General features: G+C 43.1%; 1 protein-coding gene across 4 annotated transcripts in view; it reads left to right on the forward strand.

Annotated features, from left to right (window-relative positions):
• Positions 1–17,453: 17,453 nt before the first annotated feature.
• The window catches only part of LOC149970721 (disabled homolog 1-like), a 76,602-nt gene continuing 67,499 nt past the window's right edge, over positions 17,454–26,556 (forward strand). For 2 of the 4 annotated variants that reach the window (XM_090225387.1, XM_090225388.1), the window contains exon 1: positions 17,500–17,785. The gene's annotated coding sequence lies outside the window, so the exon portion shown is untranslated. Of the gene's footprint in view, positions 17,786–26,556 lie in introns of all 4 variants that reach the window. The other 2 variants (XM_090225385.1, XM_090225386.1) reach the window with 2 other exon arrangements.

Consider the following 26,556-nt stretch of genomic DNA (forward strand, 5'->3'; position numbering starts at 1 on the left):
TTTAGTGCTATTAGCTATGCTGACTATGACGTTAGCTAATATGGTGACAACGATGTAGGCTGTGTGTAGAGGTTAGCGGTTATTAGGTTTGGGCGGTATCTAGATTGTCATACCGACTTTGTGCCGTAACAAGATATTTGGTAATACCGGCACTGAACACAAGGGGTGCTGTTTACAAACCCCAACTGATACTCTTTAATCCGAAGGTTAGCAATGCTAACAAGTAAATGTAAAAACGTCCTCTCACTGTCAACTGCGTTTATTTTCAGCTAACTTAACATGTATAAATATTTGTATGAACATAACAAGATTCAACAACTGGGACTTAAACTGAACAAGTTCCACAGACATGTGACCAACAGAAATGGAATAATGTGTCCCTGAACAAAGGGGGGGGGGGGGGGGGGGGGGTCGTCAAAATCTAAAGTAACAGTCAGTGTCTGGTGTGGCCACCAGCTGCATTAAGTACTGCAGTGCATCTTCTCCTCATGGACTGCACCAGATTTGCCAGTTCTTGCTGTGAGATGTCACCCCACTATTCCACCAAGGCAACTACAAGATCCCGGACATTTCTGGGGGGAATGGCCCTAGCTCTCACCCTCCGATCCAACAGGTCCCAGAAATGCTCAATGGGATTGAGATCCGGGCTCCTCGCTGGCCATGGCAGAACACTGACATTCCTGTCTTGCAGGAAATCACGCACAGAACGAGCAGTATGGCTGGTGGCATTGTCATGCTGGATGGTCATGTCATGATGAACTTGCAGGAAGGGTACCACATGAGAGAGGAGGATGTCTTCCCTGTAATTTACAACGTTGAGATTTCCTGCAATAACAACAAGTTCAGTCCGATGATGCTGTGACTCACCGCCCCAGACCATGACAGACGCTCCACCTCCAAATCGATCCCACTCCAGAGTACAGGCCTCGGTGTAACGCTCATTCCTTCGACGATAAACGCAAATCCGAACCATCACCCCTGGTGAGACAAAACCAAAACTTGTCAGTGAAGAGCACTTTTTGCCAGTCCTGTCTGGTCCAACGACGGTGGGTTTGTGCCCATAGGCAACGCTGTTGCCGGTGATGTCTGGTGAGGACCTGCCTTACAACAGGCCAACAAGCCCTCAGTCCAGCCTCTCTCAGCCTATTGCGGACAGTCTGAACACTGATGGAGGGATTGTGCGTTCCTGGTGTAACTCGGATAGTTGTTGTTGCCATCATGTACCTGTCCCGCAGGTGTGATGTTCGTATGTACCAATCCTGTGCAAGTGTTGTTACATGTGGTCTGCCACTGCGAGGACGATCAGCTTTCCGTCCTGTCTCCCTGTAGTTCTGTCTTAGGCATCTCACAGTCCGGACATTGCAATATATTGCCCTGGCAATATCTGCAGTCCTCATGCCTCCTTACAGCATGCCTAGCAGGGACCCTGGGCATCTTTCTTTTGGTGTTTTTCAGAGTCGGTAGAAAGTCCTCTTTAGTGTCCTAAAGGGGGGATCCTTATAAAGGGACATTTATTTTTTTGCTGAGTTTAGTTATAAGATATCTAGCTGTCAAACATTTAATTGTGATTTCCATACTGTAATTATTTCACCTGGCGCATGCTGCACAACAGTGAGTGACTCACAAGGCTCCGGTCTATCGTTGTTGTGTGCTTGTAAACAAACAACATGTGACACGTGACTGGGGACTACCATAAACTTCATGACAATGTGACAGGTGAAATGAAGAAAGTAATGTTCTTTATGTTCTAACATATTGCACAAGTTCATTGCATGTATTTACATAAAAAGTAGCAAAAATAATAAAAGGCATTTAAAAACGTCAACAAAATAGTTTCAACGGTATTGATGGTATTAAAAAAACATTCCATGGCTTTTCCCAAATACCCCGGTATACGGTATATATGGTATCCCGTCCAAGCCTCGAGGTTATGATATGAATGTTTGGCTTGGAATGGTTTTGTGGCCTAGTCACAGAGAGCTGATGGTTGTGCACTGAAGTTCACAAGTAAAGGGAAAAGGTGAAAGGAGAGCGTGTAGATGTGAGAAAAAATTATACAATGAGCTAAGTGATCATGCTGTTTGTACAGTGCGTTCAGAAAATATTCACACCCCTTCCCCTTTTCCACATTTTGTTACGTTACAGCCTTATTCTAAAATGGATGAAAACATTTTTAAAACATCATCACTCTACACACAATACCCCATAATGTCAAAGTGGAAACATCTTTTGATCATCCTTGAGATGTTTCTACAACTTGATTGTAGTCCACCTGTGGTGAATTCAATCGATTGGACATGATTTGAAAAGACACACAACTGTCTATATAAGGTCCAACAGTTGACAATGCATGTCAGAGCAAAAACCAAGCCATGAGGTAGAAGGAATTGTCTGTAGAGCTCCGAGACAGGATTGTGTCGAGGCACAGATCTGGGGAAGGGTACCAAAACATTTCTGCAGCATTGAAGGTCCCCAAGAACACAGTGGCCTCCATCATTCTTAAATTGAAGAAATTTGGAGCCACCAAGACTCTTCCTAACCAAACTGAGCAATCGGGGAGAAGGGCCTTGGTCAGGGAGGTGACCAAGAACCCGATGGTCACTCTGACAGAGCTCCAGTGTTCCTCTGTGGAGATGGGAGAACCTTCCAGAAGGACAATCATCTCTACAGCACTCCACCAATCAGGCCTTTATGGTACAGTGGCCAGATGGAAGCCAGTCCTCATAAAAGGCACATGACAGCCCGCTTGGACTTTGCCAAAAGGCACCTAAAGGACTCTCAGACCATGGGAAACAAGATGCTCACAGCCAAGACAATGCAGGAGTGGCTTCGGGACAAGTCTCTGAATATCCTTGAGTGGCCCAGCCAGAGCCCGGACTTTAACCCGATTTAACATCTCTGAAGAGACCTGAAAATAGCTGTGCAGCAACTTTCCCCATCCAACCTGACAAAGCTTGAGAGGATCTGCAGAGATGAATGGGAGAAACTTCCCAAATACAGGTGTGCCAAGCTTGTAGCATCATACCCAAAGGTGTTTCAAAAAAGTACAGAGTAAAGGCTCTGAATACTCATGTAATTGTGATATTTCCGTTGTTTCTTTATAAATCCGTAAAAAAATCTAAAAACCTGTTTTTGCTTTGTAATTGTGGGGTATTGTGTGTAGATTGATGAGGGGGGGAAACGATTGAATCCATTTTAGAATGGATTGCATGTGATCAGGGGTGTGTTCATTCTGCCGATTCAGTTAAAACACTTTCTTACATGGAAGAAAACGGAACTAAACGGGGATTAAGATACCTGAATTTGTCCAATACAAACTCTCATTTGCAACTGTTGGACTAGTGATTACACCCTAGATCAGCTAGATGCAGGTAACAGTGTGCAAGGCGGTATTGAAGGCGTCACTGTCTGTTTACACCTATGTTGTAAACTTTAGGGAAAGTTTGAGTGTCTTGTAGTAGCCTAAACCTATGTTACTTTGAGCTGGGTGAATGGAATATGAATGACAGTCATCCAATATCCTGTAATAGAAATCAGGCCAGTTTAATTTGTGCTGGCCAGCCAAAATAGCCACAGATTCAGGGACGCAACTTTCACTGGGGACGGTGGGGACACATTTTGAATTTGCATTTTTCTCCCCCGCTACTTTTCCGAGCAGTCGGGTAAGCTGTTTGGAGTGTTTGCCCGACTGGATTTAGGACCGGGAGGACACCACAGGCTGACAGGCTGTGTGACGGCAAAGCTTTTGGTAGGCTGCCTGGACCAGCACAGGACAGTTGAGCATAGTTCAGTCAGTGTGTACGTGTCACTCTCTTTCATCGAGTTTTAAAAGGAAGCAAAACAGAAACTGGCTACTCTTTAGTTGACTGATGTAGCTGGCAAGGTAACTGCTGTTTAACTTAACAGAAAAAAAGGACTATTTATTCGCAGTGCTGAGCTAGTATTGTAACTGACATGCAACGTTAGTTAATGTTTCATCCCCTCTCGACTGAGGTGAATAAGTGAGTGGCTACCACAGCCAGGTCAGGTCTAGCCTCTAGTTATCTGTCAGACAGCAACATAAAGTGTCTATTATTACTATCTAACAGCAGTTGTTTGTAGCCTTTGTATTGTCCCGTTTCATAAGTAAATTAACTTGGCAAGCGAGAGAGAGCTGGCTAAAGGTTGGGTTACATTAGCTATTATTTTTGCTCAAATCAAACTAGACCTAAATGAAATGCTGTGCCCTATAGGCAATATCAAATGCGCAAAAGTAATTTAAGAAATAGATTAAATTATCAGAGATTCTCACTTGGCCCTTACATTGTATTACTGGGCTATATCAGCCAATATGCTAGATGTAATTTGAAGAGAGCAGAGTTGGAGAGACTTGCACTTTCTCTTGAACTATTGTATAGCCTACCTTTTAGGATTGGGGAGATTTTCAGATGCAGAAATATGGGTGATCAATATTCAGGCCTATTTCTTGGCAATGTAAACTATAGCTTAATCATAGACCTATTTAGGAAGTACATTTCCTTGGAAAGATAACTGACCCGTGCTTCTCTGCCCATGTATACATAGGCTATAGCCTACTCTATTTAATTGAGAACACACGCACACCTGATCTCACAGGTACCGCTACTGAACTGGAAGCAGCAAGAATGTTGACAGTGACACTTGCTACATTTTGTATATTCCTATAGCATATAGCCTAACTTTAAGGAGGACGATTTGCAGGCTGAGACAAATAAATGGGTATACCATAAAATGAAAAGGCTCAACGGTCACCTTTTCCTTTTTAATGATGAATTTTATTTTTAAAGGATTGCACTTCGACTCACGTTGGATGAGCGCCCTCCACTTTTTTTCATTATCAATATTTATTTACAGACACTGTAGTAAACTACAGTCTAATCATATTCAGGTTTACTGCCACGTGATTCTCCACCCATGTAGGCAGCATACTCTATTTCAATGAGACCACACATACTAGGCGCACTTGAGGCAGCGAATTCTGAGTGTGTGAATAATTGGAAAAATATGTGCTTTTAATAGGTAATCCATATTTACCTTTTTAATAGGTAATCCATACGTACCTTTTTAATAGGTAATCCATACGTACCTTTTTAATAGGTAATCCATACGTACCTTTTTAATAGGTAATCCATACTTACCTTTTTAATAGGTAATCCATACTTATTGAATATGAAAAGGCACAACGCTCGCCATTTACTTTATAATACAAAACGTACATAGCAGAAAGAGGACCGTTTGAAAATAATCTGTGGGACAACAAAAATATTTTCGTTCCAAAGTCGTCGGTCTGACCACCAACTCCCGCCTGCAGGCATCCCGTGGGAATTCAGCCCTCTAGGGCTGTCAGTACACAACACTATGCTCATCATGTTTTAGCAGGATCAGATGGTGACAGGTGTCCCAGCAGGGTCAGGGAAGACCAGTCTACGGAGCTCAGGGGAATTTTGCAGTATATTCAGTGAATGATACAAAGTTCCACCTTGGGTTGATGGGTGTACCTACAGTAGCTACAGGACACCAGCTTAAGTTTAAAGCTACAGTCTGGGATCTGGGAATAATGGTAATTTCAATTATTGAACCATTGATTCTATTCTTGGATAATATAATGTATAAATGTACACCAATGTAATTATTTGTCATGCCTTCATTGTAGGAGGATCAGATGGTGACAGGGGTCTCAGCAGGGTCTGGGATGACCCATCTGTGACAGAGGTGAAGTAAATTTTTCCAGATACAGCACTTTATTCTCTCTGTCCAGCAAACATTGGACAAGTCAGACACTATTTTAAGGCTGTCTGACAAACCTCCAAAGTTGATTTTCAAACGGTATCAAGGGTTGATAGAGGCTTTTCCCGATGACACAAAACATGTAAAACAAAAATGTGAGGAAGACCTGGGAGAGACGCTATTGATGATGATGAATGGATACAGATATGTTAAAATGCCCAAATAATCTCAGACATAAATGACTGCAGTTTAAGACCATTCATAGAATGTACTATATGCCAGTGAAACTGAATATCCTGCACTCAGAAATTGTATTATTCTGCTGGAGGTGTAAAACACAAAAAGGGGCATATGTCTTGTGAAGGCTGGCTGAATTCTGGAAAAGAGTCAGTTCTTTTATCTCAGCGTGTCTACAGGTTATCGCTTCTCCCTGTTTTTGTTTGCTTGGAAATGTTGATACTGGAGATTGTTGTCAGAAGAAACTGTGTAACCTCGCATTTATAGTTTCAAATAAAAGCATTACCATTAACTGGAAGGTTGGTTATCCTCCCACAATGTATGGAAGAAATTTGAAGTTATGTACACTATCACTAGATTTAAGATTAAGGGTATACTGTGCAACTTTCATTAGGCCTGGCTGGATGCCTTATATGGAATACTGTACGACAAAAGGAGTCTTTATTAAAAACATGCCCAACGTCAGGGGAGATACCTATTTAGGCTATACCTAGCTGCTGGGCTGCTCAGTCCTGGCCCTGGGGGTCTGCTGAACTGTGGCCTTGACCTAACACACCTGAAACCAATAATTCATGTTTCACTAAGATCCTAAAGCTGAGTGTGGTGTGTTGGGGCGCTGCAGGGTGGGGGTCCTTTAAGGGCAGGACGGGGGTGACCCAGCTATATTGTGTGCATGTAAAAATAACTCTGCAGTACTATGAGACCTAGTACTATGAGACCTGATATGAATTATATGGAGGGTCAGTGGCAATTTTAGCATGTAAATCTTGGTGGGGATAAAGCAAAGCCACTACACAACACTAAACAATACATTAATTGCACTATACCAATGCTACACTTGGCTATCAGCGGAGCCTTGTCTGGCACCGAAACAGTTCATTCAGCCTCATTGACTGCTTTAAAAAAAAGCATAGCTGATATGGCTGAATTGCTTAAACAAATGTGGTTTCTACTGACAATTGAGATAAACATAATCTGGCATAATGAGACAACAAGCGGATAAGAGGCAATTCATAATTTTCAATTAAGACATTAATGAGCGAGCTAGAACAGACGTAGTCAATATAACTATTTGTTCAGCACTTTTAAAATGTACAGTGACATTCAGAACATGGGCCATTCTTACAGTGTTCTTCTCCCTGTACACCAAGTCAGAACAGTGGGATAAATAAAGGGGGCATATAAGCAGAGAATGAAAGCTCTTACAATATTCAGTGATTACATTTATCAAAAACAGGTTATAGGCTACATGTGCACCACTGATTCAGAACAGAAGGCGAAATTAAGAGGTGAAAATAAACCAAATTATTAGGGTGAGACACATGGACTACTAACAGCTTATTACACAACATACACTGAGTATTACTTTTTTAGCTGAGGTATACATATATCCCTGGCATATTATATAACTTATGCAGCAGCATACAAGACATGTTTGGACTCACCTTACTGTGCTGTGCTCACTTGAACAGGAAGGGGGTGCGGCGGTTCTTCGTGGGCAGATTTTGTCATCAAACTTTGTCATCAAAGTCTGGCATTCTCTGTGATCTTCAGGTCGTAGCTCTAGAAAGAGGCCCGAGTTCCCGATTTACAATTCTGAGCGGGATGAAAGTTCTAAACGTTTTTTCCCAGTCGTAGCTCGTTTTTCCCTAGTTCCCAGTTGTCTTGAACTCACTGAAGTCAAATTTTACAGTTCCGAGTTAACAGTTGTTTTGAGAATGGCACAAATCGTGCTTCATTGACAGCATGGCCAATATTGAATTTTTATAATTTTAAACTATGAAAAGATACCCTTAATCTTAGACTTGGGGGCATAGCCACTCCACTGAATAGCAGGCTAATAATTAATTTGCAATGTTTGCAGTTAGCCACTGAATCCTTCCAAACCACTCATTGTTTAATTTGCGATTTCCAACTTATTGTGTAATGTTTATGTCCAATGGCCGATGAGCACCGATACGTTTTATCTCTAATTTCTCTTCATTAGTTATCTTCAGATGACAAGGACTAAATAGGATTTGCCACTACATTCAACTTCATTCATGAGGATGACTGCTAGCTAAGATTTTGAAAGTATGATGTTATCATGATCAGTCCAATCAAAGCTACTGTAGATATAACATGATTTGACATAATTTTATCTGTGGCCAATGACCTTAATTAAGCCTTCTTGGATGGGCACTTCTAATATAACTCTATAGCAGGACCCAAGGGGCTAGAATTTTAGAGCTCTTAGACTTGGCGGGGATAGTGTACCCATGAGTGACAGAACATTGAGCCAATCACAGCGCAACGCTTCGTATTTTCTGCTGGTTTACCCCACCACCACAGAAAGCACCGAGCTGGGCTGAAACACCTGCATTTTGGAGCTGCCTAACTCAAGAAAACAAAAAAGAGACCATGTTTGAATGCGGTTTTATTAAGTCAATGACATACACCCTATGATATGTGACACGTATTAATGCCAAAATAACATGCATTTCTTTGCAAAAAAATGTGGGGCTCATAACAGGTGGGGCCCTGCCCCACTTGCCCTAAATGGCGGGTCGCCACCCTGGAGGGTGTCCTGTTTCTGTGTGTTAATGTCTAGGGGTATGTGTGTTTTCATTCACCTTTTGTATTCCAAACCTTTCCCTTGAGACATCAAAAAGAAGATGGGAAGGAAGTTGTGTTGGGGAGATTATTGAGTTATTGAATGAACTGGTGGGGGTTAAAGGTCGGTTAAAGGTGCAACAACACAACATTGATTACTAACTTATCATGGATACTTTGTTCAGTCTTATCAATCACTTAAATATTTAATCATCTTTTACCTGGCTTGATGACTGTGGGCATTTTTGCTTACATTTTGTTGTTCTAAATAGAGGCGGTTAGAAGGGACATGGGTCATGTTAGATTGCGAAGAAATGCAGGAAATGTGCTTTAAGATGCCCCCCAAAAATGGGAGGACCCACAGACCCCATGCAATGTTATGTCCCCCTCTACAAATAGCACTGCTAAGTGATTTAAAAAGGCCTAGTCAATCAGCAATAATATAATAATACTCTTAGCAAAAAAATAATTTTACATTTACAATATGTATAATCTATGAGAAAAGAAAATCTCAGAACTTTTGTGAAACATCACAGCACAGTTGAAAAATATATGGCAAATAGAACTGAAAACAGGATGGTGTTCAGTGGGAGGGGTTGAGTGGAGCTGAAGGATGGGACTAAAAACAAACTAAAGATAACTATTGTAAAATATACTGTCCGTAAATGTATATAGTATGTACAGTGCCTTGCGAAAGTATTCGGCCCCCTTGAACTTTGCGACCTTTTGCCACATTTCAGGCTTCAAACATAAAGATATAAAACTGTATTTTTTTTGTGAAGAATCAACAACAAGTGGGACACAATCATGAAGTGGAACGACATTTATTGGATATTTCAAACTTTTTTAACAAATCAAAAACTGAAAAATTGCGCGTGCAAAATTATTCAGCCCCCTTAAGTTAATACTTTGTAGCGCCACCTTTTGCTGCGATTACAGCTGTAAGTCGCTTGGGGTATGTCTCTATCAGTTTTGCACATCGAGAGACTGACATTTTTTCCCATTCCTCCTTGCAAAACAGCTCGAGCTCAGTGAGGTTGGATGGAGAGCATTTGTGAACAGCAGTTTTCAGTTCTTTCCACAGATTCTCGATTGGATTCAGGTCTGGACTTTGACTTGGCCATTCTAACACCTGGATATGTTTATTTTTGAACCATTCCATTGTAGATTTTGCTTTATGTTTTGGATCATTGTCTTGTTGGAAGACAAATCTCCGTCCCAGTCTCAGGTCTTTTGCAGACTCCATCAGGGTTTCTTCCAGAATGGTCCTGTATTTGGCTCCATCCATCTTCCCATCAATTTTAACCATCTTCCCTGTCCCTGCTGAAGAAAAGCAGGCCCAAACCATGATGCTGCCACCACCATGTTTGACAGTGGGGATGGTGTGTTCAGCTGTGTTGCTTTTACGCCAAATATAACGTTTTGCATTGTTGCCAAAAAGTTCAATTTTGGTTTCATCTGACCAGAGCACCTTCTTCCACATGTTTGGTGTGTCTCCCAGGTGGCTTGTGGCAAACTTTAAACGACACTTTTTATGGATATCTTTAAGAAATGGCTTTCTTCTTGCCACTCTTCCATAAAGGCCAGATTTGTGCAATATACGACTGATTGTTGTCCTATGGACAGAGTCTCCCACCTCAGCTGTAGATCTCTGCAGTTCATTCAGAGTGATCATGGGCCTCTTGGCTGCATCTCTGATCAGTCTTCTCCTTGTATGAGCTGAAAGTTTAGAGGGACGGCCAGGTCTTGGTAGATTTGCAGTGGTCTGATACTCCTTCCATTTCAATATTATCGCTTGCACAGTGCTCCTTGGTATGTTTAAAGCTTGGGAAATCTTTTTGTTTCCAAATCCGGCTTTAAACTTCTTCACAACAGTATCTCGGACCAGCCTGGTGTGTTCCTTGTTCTTCATGATGCTCTCTGCGCTTTTGACAGACCTCTGAGACTATCACAGTGCAGGTGCATTTATACAGAGACTTGATTACACACAGGTGGATTGTATTTATCATCATTAGTCATTTAGGTCAACATTGGATCATTTAGAGATCCTCACTGAACTTCTGGAGAGAGTTTGCTGCACTGAAAGTAAAGGGGCTGAATAATTTTGCACGCCCAATTTTTCAGTTTTTGATTTGTTAAAAAAGTTTGAAATATCCAATAAATGTCGTTCCACTTCATGATTGTGTCCCACTTGTTGTTGATTCTTCACAAAAAAATACAGTTTTATATCTTTATGTTTGAAGCCTGAAATGTGGCAAAAGGTCGCAAAGTTCAAGGGGGCCGAATACTTTCGCAAGGCACTGTACATAGTTGAATGTGCTGACAACAAAATCACACAAAATTATCAATGGAAATCAAATTTATCAACCCATGGAGGTCTGGATTTGGAGTCAAACTCAAAATTAAAGTGGAAAACCACACTACAGGCTCATCCAACTTTGATATAATGTTCTTAAAACAAGTCTAAATGAGGCTCAGTAGTGTGTGTGGCCTCTACGTGCATGTATGACCCACTACAACGCCTGGGCATGCTCCTGATGAGATGGAGGACGGTCTCCTGAGGGATCTCCTCCCAGACCTGGACTAAAGCATCCGCCAACTCCTGGACAGTCTGTGGTGCAGCGTGGCGTTGGTAGATGGAGCGAGACATGATGCCCCAGATGTGCTCAATTGGATTCAGGTCTGGGGAACGGGCGGGCCAGTCCATAGCATCAATGCCTTCCTCTTGCAGGTCAACCGCACCAGCATATGGTCTCACAAGGGGTCTGAGGATCTCACCTCGGTACCTAATGGCAGTCAGGCTACCTCTGGCGAGCACATGGAGGGCTGTGCGGCCCCCCATAAAGAAATGCCACCCCACACCATGACTGACCCACCGCCAAACCGGTCATGCTGGAGGATGTTGCAGGCAGCAGAACGTTCTCCACGGCGTCTCCAGACTCTGTCACCTCTGTCACATGTGCTCAGTGTGAACCTGCTTTCATCTGTGAAGAGCACAGGGTGCCAGTGGCGAATTTGCCAATCTTGGTGTTCTCTGGCAAATGCCAAACGTCCTGCACGGTGTTAGGCTGTAAGCACAACCCCCACCTGTGGATGTCGGGCCCTCATACCACCCTCATGGAGTCTGTTTCTGACCGTTTGAGCAGACACATACACATTTGTGGCCTGCTGGAGGTCATTTTGCAGGGCTTTGGCAGTGCTCCTCCTGCTCCTCCTTGCACAAAGGCGGAGGTAGTGGTCCTGCTGCTGGGTTGTTGCCCTCCTACGGCCTCCTCCACGTCTCCTGATGTACTGGCCTGTCTCCTGGTAGCGCCTCCATGCTCTGGACACTACGCTGACAGACACAGCAAACCTTCTTGCCACAGCTCGCATTGATGTGCCATCCTGGATGAGCTGCACTACCTGAGCCACTTGTGTGGGTTGTAGACTCCGTCTCATGCTACCACTAGAGTGAAAGCACCGCCAGTATTCAAAAGTGACCAAAACATCAGCCAGGAAGCATAGGAACTAAGAAGTGGTCTGTGGTCACCACCTGCAGAACCACTCCTTTATTGGGGGTGTCTTGCTAATTGCCTATAATTTCCACCTGTTGTCTATTCCATTTGCACAACAGCATGTGAAATTTATTGTCAATCAGTGTTGCTTCCTAAGTGGACAGTTTGATTTCACAGAAGTGTGATTGACTTGGAGTTACATTGTGTTGTTTAAGTGTTCCCTTTATTATTTTGAGCAGTGTATATATATTTTCCCCCAAAATATATGGGGGATTGGAAATGATGCAGACAATTACATTGACGGAAGCCACAACCTATCTGCAATATTAAAGCTGAGTTGTTCCCCCTTTTTTTAATGACCGATGAGGAATGGAGAGAAAATAAATTCCAGGTAAAGAGGGAGGTAGGGAGGGAGGGAGATGATTGAGAGAGAGAGAGAGAGAGAGAGAAATAGAGATGATTGAGAGAGAGAGAGAGAGAGAGAGAGAGAGAGAGAGAGAGAGAGACAGAAAGAAATAGAGATGATAGAGAGAGAGAGAGAGAGAGAGAGAGAGAGAGAGAGAGAGAGAGAGAGAGAGAGAGAGAGAGAGAGAGAGAGAGAGAGAGAGAGAGAAATAGAGATGATTGAGAGAGAGAGAGAGACAGAAAGAAATAGAGATGATTGAGAGAGAGAGAGACAGAAATCGGGCGTGGACTTTACAAGATGTCGAAAAAGCGTTCCACAGGGATGCTGGTCCACAGGGATGCTGGCTTCACACAGTTGCATCAAGTTTGTTGAATGTCCTTTGGGTGGTGGACCATTCTTGATACACACAGGAAACTGTTGACCGTGAAAAACCCACCAGCACCTACTACCGTACCCCATTCAAAGACACAAAACTATTTTGTTTTGCCCATTCACCCTGTGAATGACACACATACACAATCCATGTCTTAGTTGTCTCAAGGCTTGATAATAATTATTTAACCTGTCTCCTTTCCTTCAGCTACACTGATTGGAGTGGATTTAACAAGTGACATCAATAGGGGATCATAGCTTTCACCTGAATTCACCTGGTCAGTCTGTGTTATGGAAAGAGCAGGTGCTCCTAATGTTTTGTACTCTCAGTGTATAGTGCAGAGAAACTCTGATTGCATTTTGGCAACCCTTTTCTGGGGTTGTGACAAGCATCTTTCCTTCACATGGTTGAAATGAAATCCAATTATGTCTGTAATGGCTTTCAACTCTTCCACTTCTTTAAAAGAGCCAGCTTGAATCTTAGCTGCTTGGCCTCAATGTGTTCTCTAAATCATTTATATTCAATAGAGAGTTGAAGGCGATGCTGTGCATGTTTTGGCCGAATTTGTCCCAATCACCCCTATGGGACCATTATAATGTTTAAAGTGTGTATTGTGAGTGAACTCTCATCAGAAGTTCTGCTTCTTTCCTCTGGCAAGTTTATTCTATGGTTATGATGGCTGTCAATTTGCATATTTTAATTAAATGACTTGAATTTCAAATTAATCACTTCCCAAATTAGTAATTAAGTGATGTTTGTCCTTGACTTGTCAGCATCAACTGTCTCTCTGCCTGCCGCATCGCATGCATTCATTTTTCACTGTTACTTTCTCTGATTGGTTACAAAGTTGGGATGACACCTTTAAACTTTTATCTGCATATTAAATCCCATAGTGACCTTTCTGACAGAAGTGTCCTACATAGCAAAGATGCTCTCTTTGGGGAGAGAGAGGCTGTGTGTGTGTGTGTGTGTGTGTGTGTGTGTGTGTGTGTGTGTGTGTGTGTGTGTGTGTGTGTGTGTGTGTGTGTGTGTGTGTGTGTGTGTAAAAGTGTGTGTTTGTCCAAATTGCGTGTGTTTGTGCAACTGTATTTATGTGTGTGTGTCGGAGGTTTGAAATGGGTGAGGCCGGCATGACCCCTGTACTTCACTCTGTATAACCTCACTCTATGTAACCCGAGAGACCATGTTACATTCACTGGTAGCTCTGTGTGTGGTCTTCTCCTCAATATAGCCTCAAGTCTTAGATGCCTGTGATGCCTGTTTTCATTATGTATTAGCTAGTCATGCTAACTTCTAAATGCTAATGGATGGGAGTGAGGGTTAGGCAGGCAGTGTGGGAGCAACTTTGCCACTGAGAGCCAAAGGGTCAAAGGTCATAAGTAATTTATCAACGTCAGCTTTCTCATCGAAGCTAATCTGAATGCTAATGATGCTCACTATTCTCCCTCAGCAACTAGTGGTTACAATGAAATTCTTTTTTTTGACTTGATTAATATAGTCCATTATCATAGAGTTCAATGTGTAGAACATACAACTTTAAAAACACCCCCTCAACTCCTGATCCACAGAGACCCCTCTAAGAGAGACTACCCTCTGTCAGTCCCTTGGACTGTCTGGGTGTCATGAGCACATTGGAATCTTCAAACAATGATGAGGCCCTAGTGTCATCTGCCCCACAGAAGGTTGTTGTGAAAAAAACAGAGCATCTTTCGAATTTGTGTGAGAGATCATAAGAGCATATCAGCAACGTATATTCATGTCTAATAACATTTCTATATGTGTTGGAGCATGTGTTGTGTAATGTTCCCAAAGACGCTGCTAACCGTGTAATTGTGTCACCAGGAAATATTTATTGATCTCATCCCCTATGGGGTTTCCTATGGGGCTTTACAACAGAATGAGGCAGAGCAATGAGGTAGCGATACCGCACAGATCAGACGAAGATGTGAACAAAGACAAAGAGAGAGAGAATCATCATCTAGCTGCTGTTGTTAATCTCCATACAGTCCAAGATAAGCAAGAACCCAAGTCCCTGTCATCACCGTCATACTACTGCCTGTGGCCATTGATTAGCGATCTCTTTCCTGAGAATATGGCCACAAGCAGCAGTACGACGGTGATGGCGGGGATTTGGGTTCTCGCTAATCTTGGATTGTGTGGAGATTAACAACAGCAGCTAGATGATGACTCTCTCGGTCTCTCTCTCTTTCTCTCTCTCTCTCTCTCTTTTGTTCACGTCTCCATCTAATCTGTGGGGTATCGCTATCTCATTGCTCCGCCTCGTCTCTCCAGGGTGATTCCCCCCACTGTCAATGGAGTCCCATCTACATGGAAATCAAAGCCGATGGATGTGCAGATGTGGGAAAAAAGATAAGAAGAAAGAGACTCCTTCATTTATCCTCTAAACGTTTCGCTCATAATAAAGGCACAGGCACGACCCATTACTGAGAACAAACATAACACAGTATCCTGTGAAGGTAGACATGGCCTACATGGATGGGATCGCGTGAACATGTTAGGGTGGAACGATGACAATGTGGCCCACGTGTAAGTCATGTGGCCTCCCGCCTCTCTAAACATTTGACTTACCAGGTGGTGGTTCCTTTGTCTGTGTGTTGGACACTAAGGATTAGTTGTCGCCTCACAGGACCCAGCTGCCTGATCCCAGTGATGACACTGACCTGTTTTGTTGTTAATGGCAGAATGGAACAGTAGCATCTCAGGGACATACAGTAGGATGGGCGATGCTGGAGTTTACGGCCGAGGGAGGAGCGAGGGAGGAGAGAGGGAGGAGAGAGGGGAGAGAGGGAGGAGAGAGGGAGGAGAGAGGGGGAGAGAGGGAGGAGGGAGATGGGGTTAGAGGGGATTAGGAAGCCACACAGCGGGTTCTGAATGATAAACAAAGTGGTGTGTGCAAGAGGGGGTTTGTGTGTGTGTGTGTGTGTGTGTGTGTGTGTGTGTGTGTGTGTGTGTGTATGTTTAGCTCTTGATAAACAACGTGCATGTGTGTATGAAACATGGAGATTGCTGCTGGCAACACCAGACAAAAAGGGAAAGACAGAGTCCATCTGTGAAAAGCCCTGGGATTACTGTGTGGGTAAGCAAAGAGCGACATGCCAATCAATACATGTGTGTGTTTGAGTGAGAGACACATCAGACAGGTCAACTGTGATACAAGCCAGTTTTCCACGTCCATCCATGTCGAAGGATGTCGGGAGATGAAGTGGAAACGGGAAACTTGGGGCAACAGTGAGCATTGTTTTTGCTAGGGCGTGGTGGACGGGGATGGCGGATAGGCGTTCCAAAGATTCTAAAGGTTGAGCGTTCGAATCCAGCAATATAAAGTCATTTATATTTTTGTTTTAAGCCTATCCCAAACCTTAACCCTCACGTTCACCATTCAAAATGAATGCCTAACCTTAAACATTCGGAGTTAATGCCTAAACTTAACATTTGGAACAACTTTGAGAAACATGGATGAATACTCCCCCCCCCCCCCCCCCCCCCCCCCACACACACACATAGTAGAGATCTCAGAGGGGGGTTTAGGGGCAACTTGTAATGTGAAGGATGTAGTGCATCATTTACAGTGACTTTGGAAATTATTCAGACCCTTTGACTTTTACAGACTTATTCTATTACAGCCTTATTCTAAAATGGATTCAATTGTTTTTTCACCTCATCAATCTACACACAATACCCCATAATAACAAAGATAAAACAAAGATAAAAGAACCCCAACTGCTCATCTATAATGCAACTGACCTGTTCCCCTTTGGGGCTTACCAACTCAAGTCAGTGATGAGGGAGTACGGTGTGTATGTGTGTATACGTACGTGTATGTGTGTGTGTGTTGACCTGTATAAGTCTGTGTGTGTGGGGCTTGGCCTGTCATGACCTGGACGCAGCCTTTCCTCTGATCCCCCCCACCCCCCACTCCACACACCAACAGGCGGTAGAGGTGGGAGGTCATTGTGGCCCCACGTGCCATGTAACAGTGATTGAAGCCGACTGGCTACCCTACACCTTTCACCCCACCGCTGAAGGGAGAAATTGAAATCAATATGGCCTATGATGAGGAGACTTGATGGGGCTGGAGGAGTGATTGAGGAGGGGGGTGGTCTTCATGGATGTCAGGTTAAAGAGTCTGATCAATTGCGCTGATGGATTGGTCTTTGGGATTTCCAGAGATGAGCCAGATCTTTGACTCTCAAAAGAGCACAAGAGCATTTACCTCCTCCTCGTATTTAGAAGGTAAGGTGAGAAAGTTATCTTCCCTGGCTGGCTGCAGTCTACATAATAACATCAGGCAGGAATAGTTTACTTTAGATGTTCTAGTTGATCTGCCTGCTAGGTCCCCTATTGTGAGAAGTTGAAGTCCATGGGCAACTGGTTTGTTTCCCTCTGCCACCTCCCCCTTTTTATTTTGGTGAAATGTTTAATCCTCTTCCCCTCCCCCCTCCACTCCACACATTCTACTCGAACGGATCCCCCTTTCTACATTATTCTCTTTGCATTTACATTTTTTTCTGTCACGGGGGCCCATTTTCCCCGCCCACTCCCCTCATTTTCGCTTGAAACCAGAATAGTGTAGCCAAGAAATAGTTAATCCGGAGCTGCTTCTATATGATTGGCTGCTATACACAGCGTTTGAGCCACCTTGAATGAGAAACAGGGGTAACTAGGCAACTTCAACGGCAGTAAAAAAAAAAAAAAAAAGAAGAAAAGAAGATATGGTCCATGAAGAGCCGGAATTGTAACATTGTCGAAAATTGAGAGGTGACCCAATGTGATTTTATACCGTGCTTGGCTGGCAAATGGAATTAACGAGTGGATTTTTTTTCTTAGAAGGTAAAACAGAGCGCGAAAATGAACGGGAACCGGATTTGGATTAAAACGGTTGAATTGGGCATTCCAGAATAGCCGCCATATGAAAGGGTAAGTGTCAGATCTGTAGTGAAGATGTTTTGAATTGTATTTTACAATCAAGTAAGGGATATGTTATTTGATGCAAAAAAGCTCACCAACACGTTTTTTTAATCCTTGATTTCTCATTGTGGTTTGTAGAACTGCCTATTTTGGTGATCGAATCACAGCCTAATTCAAATTCAGAGATTAAACTTTATCGTAATGTTTTTTTGTGGAATCGAATGTTTTATTACTGTAGCATAGGCCTAGATTCTCTCTAAACTGGTGCCAGTTGGCAGGAGTAAAATTGCGCACAGACACATTTCCTAATTAGTCTATCATCATATTTCGTTTAAAAGTTGTCTGACTCATATTATGTTGCAGTATGACGGGAGTCATTTTCAGGGTAGGCTTCAGTTTCAGGGGGACCACACACACCAGCCCCGTACAAGGTCCCCTGTCGGAATTAAGCCCCCCTTCATGGACAGGTCATCAAGCTCTCCAAACGCCTCACCGGGAACGTTTTCCCGTTGGATATGTGAATAGGGTATAGAAATTCGAAATGAAAAGGCATTTGACAGAAGGCTTGTGTTGAACGTAATGATAGATACGTTACCCCTGTTGCAGTTCAAGCTTTGGGTCTCGGACAATATGCACACCAGCCCATACCGGTCTTTGAATGCATCAGCTTGAATTGAGAGGCTGCGTGCGGTAGGCTACTTGTGGATGGTACCAAGGCGCTCAGTGGCGGTAGGCTATGTGAGATGTCGAAATCAGAGAACATATATGTGGTTCAAGCTCATGGTTTATGGGTCATTAGGGTGAAACATATTGGTGGCTGGAGCTGGAGGAGCTTTGATGCGCGCGTGGGGGTGTCGACTGCGTCACTGTGTCAAATCGCGCCCCTCAATTTCTGGTCTAGCACAGCTTATGTCTTGTCCTAGAGAGGGGGTGGGGGTGGGCTGTGTGGAGTTGTATAGGCTACTGTGTGTACTGTGTGTACTGTGTGTACTGTGTATACTGTGTGGAGTTGTATAGTCTACCGTGTGTACTGTGTGGAGTTGCATAGGCTACTGTGTGTACTGTGTGGAGTCGAGATGTTCTATTTAGATTCTGTTCAAATATAATTAACCAGAATTTCCTCATGCCTTTGACCAGACATTTTAATGATTTCATATTTATTAATATCCCATTTATATGCAATGGAGGAGACATTGAGAGGAACCAGACTCAACCAGACATTTTCTTGAGGAAAAAAGAACAACGATGAACAACAACCCACCCACCCATTCTTCTGGCTGGCACTGGGCAGTAAATGGACAGTGAGCTCAGTGCCTTCAGAAAGTATTCACACCCCTTGACTTTTTTCACATTTTGTTGTGTAGACATTTTTTCAAATTTATAAAAATAAAATGAAAAATTGAAATGTCTTGAGTCAATAACTTTTCAACCCCTTTGTTATGACAAACCTAAATAAGTTCAGGAGTAAAAATGTGCTTAACAATTCGCATAATAAGTTGCATGAACTCACTCTGTGTGCAATAATAGTGTTTAACATGTTTTTTGATTGACTATCTCATCTCTGTACCCCACACATACAATTATATGTAAGGTCCCTCAGTCGAGCAGTGAATTTCAAACACAGATTCAACCACAAAGACCAGGGAGGTTTTCCAATGCATCGCAAAGAAAGGCACCTATTGGTAGAGGGGTAACAACAACAAAAAGCAGACGTTGAATATCCCTTTGAGCATGGAGAAGTTGTTGATTACACTTTGGATGGTTTATGGTTCCCCAGTCACTACAAAGATACAGGCGTGCTTCCTAACTCAGTTGCTGGAGAGGAAGGAAACCGCTCAGGAATTTCACAATGAGGCCAATGGTGACTTTAAAACAGTTACAGAGTTTAATGGCTGTGATAGGAGAAAACTGAGGATCGATCAACAACATTGTAGTTACTCCACAATACTAACCGAAATTACAGTGTGAAAAGAAGGAAGCCTATACAGAATAAAAAATATTACCAAACATGCATCTTGTTTGCAACAAGGCACTAAAGTAATAATGCAAAAAATGTCGCAAAGCAAGTAACTTTTTGTTGTGTTTGGGGCAAATCACCGAGTGCCACGCTCCATATTTTCAAGCATAGTGGTGGCTGCCTCATGTTATGGGTATGCTTGTTATTGTTATGAACTGGGGAGTTTTTCAGGATATAAAATAAATGGAATGGAGCTAAGCACAGACAAAATCTTAGAGGAAAATCTGGTTCAGTGTATTTTCCACCAGCCACTGGGAGATTTCACCTTCAGCGGGACAATAACCTTAAATATACACTGGAGTTTCTTACCAATAAGTCAGTGAATGTTACTGAGTGGCCAAGTTACAGTTTTGACTTAAATCTACTTGATAATCTATGGCAAGACCTGAACATTTTGTCTAGCAATGATCAACAACCAATTTGACAGCTTGAAGAATTCTGAAAAGAATAATGGGACAAATGTTGCACAATCCAGGTATGGAAAGCTCTTAGAGACATATCCAGAAAGACTCACTGCTGTAATTGCTGCCAAAGGTGATTTGACAAACTATTGATTTAGGGGTGTGAATACTTATGTAAATCAGATATTTCTGTATTTCATTTTCAATAAATTAGCGAACATTACAGCCTAAATTCAGGCTGTAACACAGCAAAATGTGGAATAAGTCAAGGGGTGGCAATACTTTCTGAAGGCACTGTAATTGTTCATTGGAATATCTATAATCAGTTCCTACATGGATGAGACTGTAGAATTGAACCATATGTACAGTATGATGCTCTGTGGTGTCTGGAGGAACCGGGTCAAATGAAGGAGTGGCTTAACCAACGGTTCAACCAGGAATGACTTCAAGATAAGAACAAGGGGGACTTTTAATTTTTTTTAAACCAACATTGTTTAACCTTTATTTAGCAAGTCATAAGAGAAAATTCTTATTTACAATGACGGCCTACACCGACCAAACCGGGACGACGCTGGGCCAATTGTGCGCCGCCCTATGGGACTCCCAATCACGGCAGGTTGTGATTCAGTCAGGATTCGAAGCAGGGTGTATGTAGTGACGCCTCTAGTACTGAGATGCAGTGCCTTAGACCGCTGCGCCACTCGGGATCAGAATGGGCGGCTGGCTGGTATCAGACTGCTCCAGACTATTGGTAGTAGTGGCACAGACTGAACCCAGAAGATAATAGCAGCTGTGAACAACATAGTGATTGATTGGTTTTGAGGCCTGAAGGCCCTGTTTGTGGTGTGGCTCCACAAAGACCAGTGTCAGTGGTGTAACACTGCATGGGGCTGAGTGGCAAAGTTGAGGGGTGCCTTCCTTTTCCTCTCTAATCTGCCAAACTACGTAATCTCCTTAAAAAACTGAAGTATTGTGTGAACACACACACACACACACAATTTCTGTTCTCTTCCGTTGAATGCAGTAGTCCCATGACAGTTTCTTGCAGTCTTCTGGTGGGTTGTGAGTCTTAGTTGGTATACGGCACAAAAACATTGAAGAGCATTAACTTCTGCAGAAAGCATCTCTTTATTCTTCTCCCAGTGGAATATAAACTCTTAATTCAACTCCTGACAGCCAGGCAGCAGAACCATGGCGGGAGTATTGGAGTCCTATTAACGGATTAAGATTATAATGCCTTTTCCCCATTCTGCAAATACTGTAAAATGAAGGCTGAAATAGGATGTTCTCTTTTCACGTTTCATGTTGTTTCCCTGAAATCTGATGATACAAGAAAGAACAACATAGCCTATGCTGCTGGTTTTTCCTCTGCTATGCATTCTCCCCATGCTTGCTTGCTTTTATAACACTCCACTTTCCCCAAGTGATGTTATTCTACCTTTGTCCCATTGAAAGCTTTCTTAAATCTGTTGTTTTCTCTACCAAGCATTACCTCAAATTGAACTCCCACAGGACTCCTCCCTTAAGGCCCCGAGGTGCTGCATCTTCAAGAGCAATGCAAACATAGATTCGAAAATGTAGGGCTGTATAGAAGAACGTTGTCGCTGCAGCGGCCTAAATCTTTTATAAGTGAGCTAGCCCAATTACGACTGAACTCTCATCGTGCTTGTATCCCTCTCCCGATTTTGCTTGTCACCATGAAAGAAAATGTTGGTCAAGAGGACAGGTGCAGGTTATGGGGGAATTGGAGGCGGCCATCTTAGATTAGGGACAATGGCAGGAGTTTGTTCAGATGAAGTGTATTGTGGGAGTTTGTTTCAGGCAGGTGGTTGGTTGGCATTATATCATCACTGGTGCATCCGTCCTCTAATAAAAGTTTGATGGGACTCACTGGACAGAAGAGGTACCGTAGTGACATAATGGGATATATAAAAAAATGTGTGGTGAAAACATCTTGAGATTTGCGATTATTTTAAGGATATTTTTTCAAGTAATTATCCAAATCAGTAATATATTCTATGCTTTCTCTGGTGACAGTTTGAATAATGAGGTCAGCTGATCAAGTCTTTGACTTCTGGCAAAAATAATCACTGTGTTTGAAACAGATGGTGTAGAAAAGTATTAGGCATCCATTATTTCATTGTGTAGACAGAATAATAGACGTCATCACACGATCCTGGTGACCGACTTAACCTGAACCCTCTGGTGATAAGCATCATCACATGATCTTGGTGACTGACCCGACCTGAAACATCTGGTGATGAGTGAGTGAGAGAGTGGAGTTTTGTCGGTGGGTGGGTCAACCACAGCGTCTGGCCTGTACACTGAGCCAGAACAGCCATCGGTCGCCCTGCTCCACTTCCAAGGGACGGCATGGTATCTTCAGTGCATCACTGACACCCACCATCACTGGGGAGATGTGGCATGCCAAACCAATGAATCATTAAGACTCAATTGCCTGGGAGGTGTGGGGCGACCTGCCATATGCCTCCAGGTTCCAACACAATCTGTACCAGAGTTTCTATACTGTACTGTACAATCAACTATAGGTGGTGTGGTATCACTGTCCGTCTGTGCTATAGCCTACGTCTGTGAAATTAAGGCTGATACAAACCATAATCCACCTCCACGGGTGTGTTTTGATGTTTTTCAATCCATTTTCTGTATTATGTCAATTAAAAGAGGTCAATAGAAGTCAAAAATCGGCCCAGTCTCGGTACTATTGTAATGAGCCGCCCAGCCCAGTCTGTACTGAAATGAGTCACTGTAACCTTCAGCTCAACTCATGTAGGGCCAGTTGGCACCATATGCAATAGTCATCCATCTATTGAAGTATCTGGCCGTGGAGCCGCATATAAATCTGAAGAGGTAGAGGGAGGCCCTGCTGGAAAAAAAAACAGCATAGACCAGCATACATTTCAAGCTGGTCTATGCTAGTCAATGCTGGTCGGATTCTGATCAAACTGATCTGACCAACATGGTCTTGCTGGTTATGCTGGCAGACCAGGCTTAGTTTTGTTTTCGCTGGTGACCAGCCTTCATTGTGTTTTCGCTGGTGACCAGCCTTCGTTGTGTTTTCGCTGGTGACCAGCCTTCGTTGTGTTTTCGCTGGTGACCAGCCTTTGCTGTATTTTGGACACCAGCAAAAGCTAAAGCAAAAACCAGCATCAAGTCAAATCCGGATTAAAATGCAATGGCTGTTTACCGTAATTGCATTGCTGTCACTTTTAGAAAGCAGAGGGTAGGAACAGTGCCATTTGCTTTGCCTGTCAGCTGTTTAAGCGGTGCGCCGATTGCTTGGCATTTGATATCGGCGTTTGAACTTGGATTTGTAAGCCTTGATGTAATCTGATAGCCAGGTGTTAATTTAACTGGGAATAGGATGGTGGGTAGCCCTCCTTTTTGGTGACCATTCCAAACCAAAAGCTGTTTTATTGCCATTAAAAGATAGGTTGTGATAACTAAGCCTAATTGTTATTTTCCTTTATTCGCCGAATAGGCTACTGCCAATTTTGGTTTCATGTAGGCCTATTGGAATGAAAATGAACTACAGAACAACATGCTATTAAGAGCAATTCCCCTAAATACCATGTCTTGTTTTTGGCTTCAAAGACAATACGAATTGTAGGTTATATCAGATGTGCAATGTCATGAAGTGACAGAATGATAGTTGAGATAATGCAAATGATTAATGATGACCTAGTTGGGCTAACGTTGTTAACTTCTAGCTGTAGACCTACTTCATCATCATCATCCTCTGCCTGCATCCCTATCTGTAGCCTACCTGACTCTGGTATAATGCATTTTTCCACCTCTCACTCTATCAATCTTGCTTGTCCATCTTCCTGAATATAATTTGATATTCCAACAGATCAATCTTGCCGGCAAAACGTCATTAAATATTGCTATGTTATTTACCTATAGTGTGGATGTAGGGCTGTTTTTTTTTGGGGGGGGGGGGGGGGGGGGTATAATGAGCACCCAGATACTGCATAGGCAACACAATAATATCAGACGGAGAAAAATGTTCGCTGGCCACCTCGGCGTTGGCTACAATGTTGCAATATGAATATTCTCGGAGCAGTCTTGTTGAAACAAGATGTTGAAATATGCTCAGAAACACCTTGTTGATGCAATGCTTCAGTATTTGTTGAATGTTTCCCTTCCCTGGTGAATAATGCAGACAGGCCAGGTACAAAAATGAGCTGAGCACACAATGTAAGGAACATATCTGAATGCGGAGCAACAGTTTTGGTGGGAAGAGCACGAGACAAGGACACTGTCATAGTACGCTGTTCCACAAGGGTGACTTCAGATAGTCTATAGCAGGGGGTCGGCAAACTTTTCATATGAGTGACAATTTACAATTGATCCTGCAATTTCTAAAGATCTTCGTGCCAGTTCTGATTTTCATATAAGCATTCCAACTGCTCAACTGTGCCCAGAAAATGTCTAACTGCCCATAAACTGAATAGCCTAATTCTAGCTGGCTACTAGACAGACACTGTCCATTCAGCCACACCCCACAGATCTCCACTATGCCTACCTGTACCAAGGCGCTGTCCATTCAGCGGTGCTGAATCACGGTCGCAGCCTTAAGGAGTAGGAGTAGATGTCTTTATGCGTCCTTGTCGATTGTAGGCCTAAGTAATTCCTTTGATGTATGCCTTTTATTTCAATGCCTATGTAGGATGTATCTGGCATAGTTTACATTCACAGTCAGCTGTTGTATGCCTTCACATTGATGTCGGGTATTTGAAGTCGGCCTTGATAGCGTGTATTATACATCTATTTCATGTTGCACTGTATGCACTGTTCCACAAGTAGGCTAAATTAGTCAATGTAACCTATGTATGATGAGGTTGAGTAGTGCATTGCATTCGGAAAGTATTCCGTCCCTTGACTGCAACGTTTTATTTAATTACAGGTTTTTGGAAATTTTAGCAAATGTATTAAAAAAAATTAAAATACCATATCACATTTACATAAGTATTCAGACTCTTTACTCAGTACTTTGTGGAAGCACCTTTGGCAGCGATTACAGCCTTGAGTATTCTTGGGAATGACACTACAAGCTTGGCACACCTGTATTTAGTTTCTCCCATTCTTCTCTGCAGATCCTCTCAAGCTCTGTCAGGTTGGATGGGGAGCGATGCTGCACAGCTATTTTCAGGTCTCTCCAGAGATGTTTGATTGGGTTCAAGTCCGGGCTCTGGCTGGGCCACGCAAGGACATTCAGAGACTTGTCCCGAAGCCACTCCTGTGTTGTCTTGGCTGTGTGCTTAGGGTCTGAGGTCCTGAGCTCTCTGGAGCAGGTTTTCATCAAGGATCTCTCTGTACTTTGCTCCGTTCATCTTTCCCTCTATCCTGACTAGTCTCCCAGTCCCTGCCACAGACAATCATCCCCACAGCATGATGCTGCCACCATCATGGTTCACCGTAGAGATGGTGCCAGGTTTCCTCCAGACGTGACGCTTGGCATTCAGGCCAAAGAGTTCAATCCTGGTTTCATCCGACCAGAGAATCCAAGTGGGCTGTCATGTGCCTTTTACTGAGGAGTGGCTTCCCTCTACCATAAAGGCCTGATTGGTGGAGTGCTGCAGAGATGGTTGTCCTTCTGGAAAGTTCTCCCATCTCCACAGAGGAACTCTGGAGCTCTGTCATAGTGACCATCAGGTTCTTGGTCACCTCCCTGACCAAGGCCTCCCCCTGATTACTTAGTTTGGCCGGGCAGCCAGCCAGCTCTAGGAAGAGTCTTGGTGGTTCCAAACTTTTTCCATGTAAGAATGATCAAGGCCTCTGTGTTCTTGGGGACCTTCAATTCTGCAGACATTTTTTGGTACCCTTTCCCAGATCTGTGCCTCGACACAATCCTGTCTCGGAGCGCTATGGACAATTCCTTTGACCTCATGTCTTGGTTTTTGCTCCGACATGCACTGTCAACTGTGGGACCTTATATAGACAGGTGTGTGCCTTTCCAAATCATGTCTAATCAATTGAATTTACCACAGGTGGACTCCAATCAAGTTGTAGAAACTACAGGTCGACCGATTTCAAGATTTCATAACAATCGGAAATCAAGTATTTTTGGGCTCTTTTTTATTCAAATAAAATATTTAATACCTTTATTTAACTAGGCAAGTCAGTTAAGAACACATTCTTATTTTCAATGATGGCCTAGGAACGGTGGGTTAACTGCCTTGTTCAGGGGCAGAACGACAGATTTTCACCTTGTCAGCTCGGGGGGGATCTTGCAACCTTAAAGTTAACTAGTCCAACGCAATAACGACCTGCCTCTCTCTCGTTGCACTCCGCAAGGAGACAAGTCGCCTGTTACGCGAATGCAATAAGCCAAGGTAAAT

This window comes from Oncorhynchus mykiss, chromosome 28 (genome assembly GCF_057628025.1).
Source record: "Oncorhynchus mykiss isolate SJ-2025 chromosome 28, ASM5762802v1, whole genome shotgun sequence".
In the NCBI taxonomy this organism is placed as follows: Eukaryota; Metazoa; Chordata; class Actinopteri; order Salmoniformes; family Salmonidae; genus Oncorhynchus; species Oncorhynchus mykiss.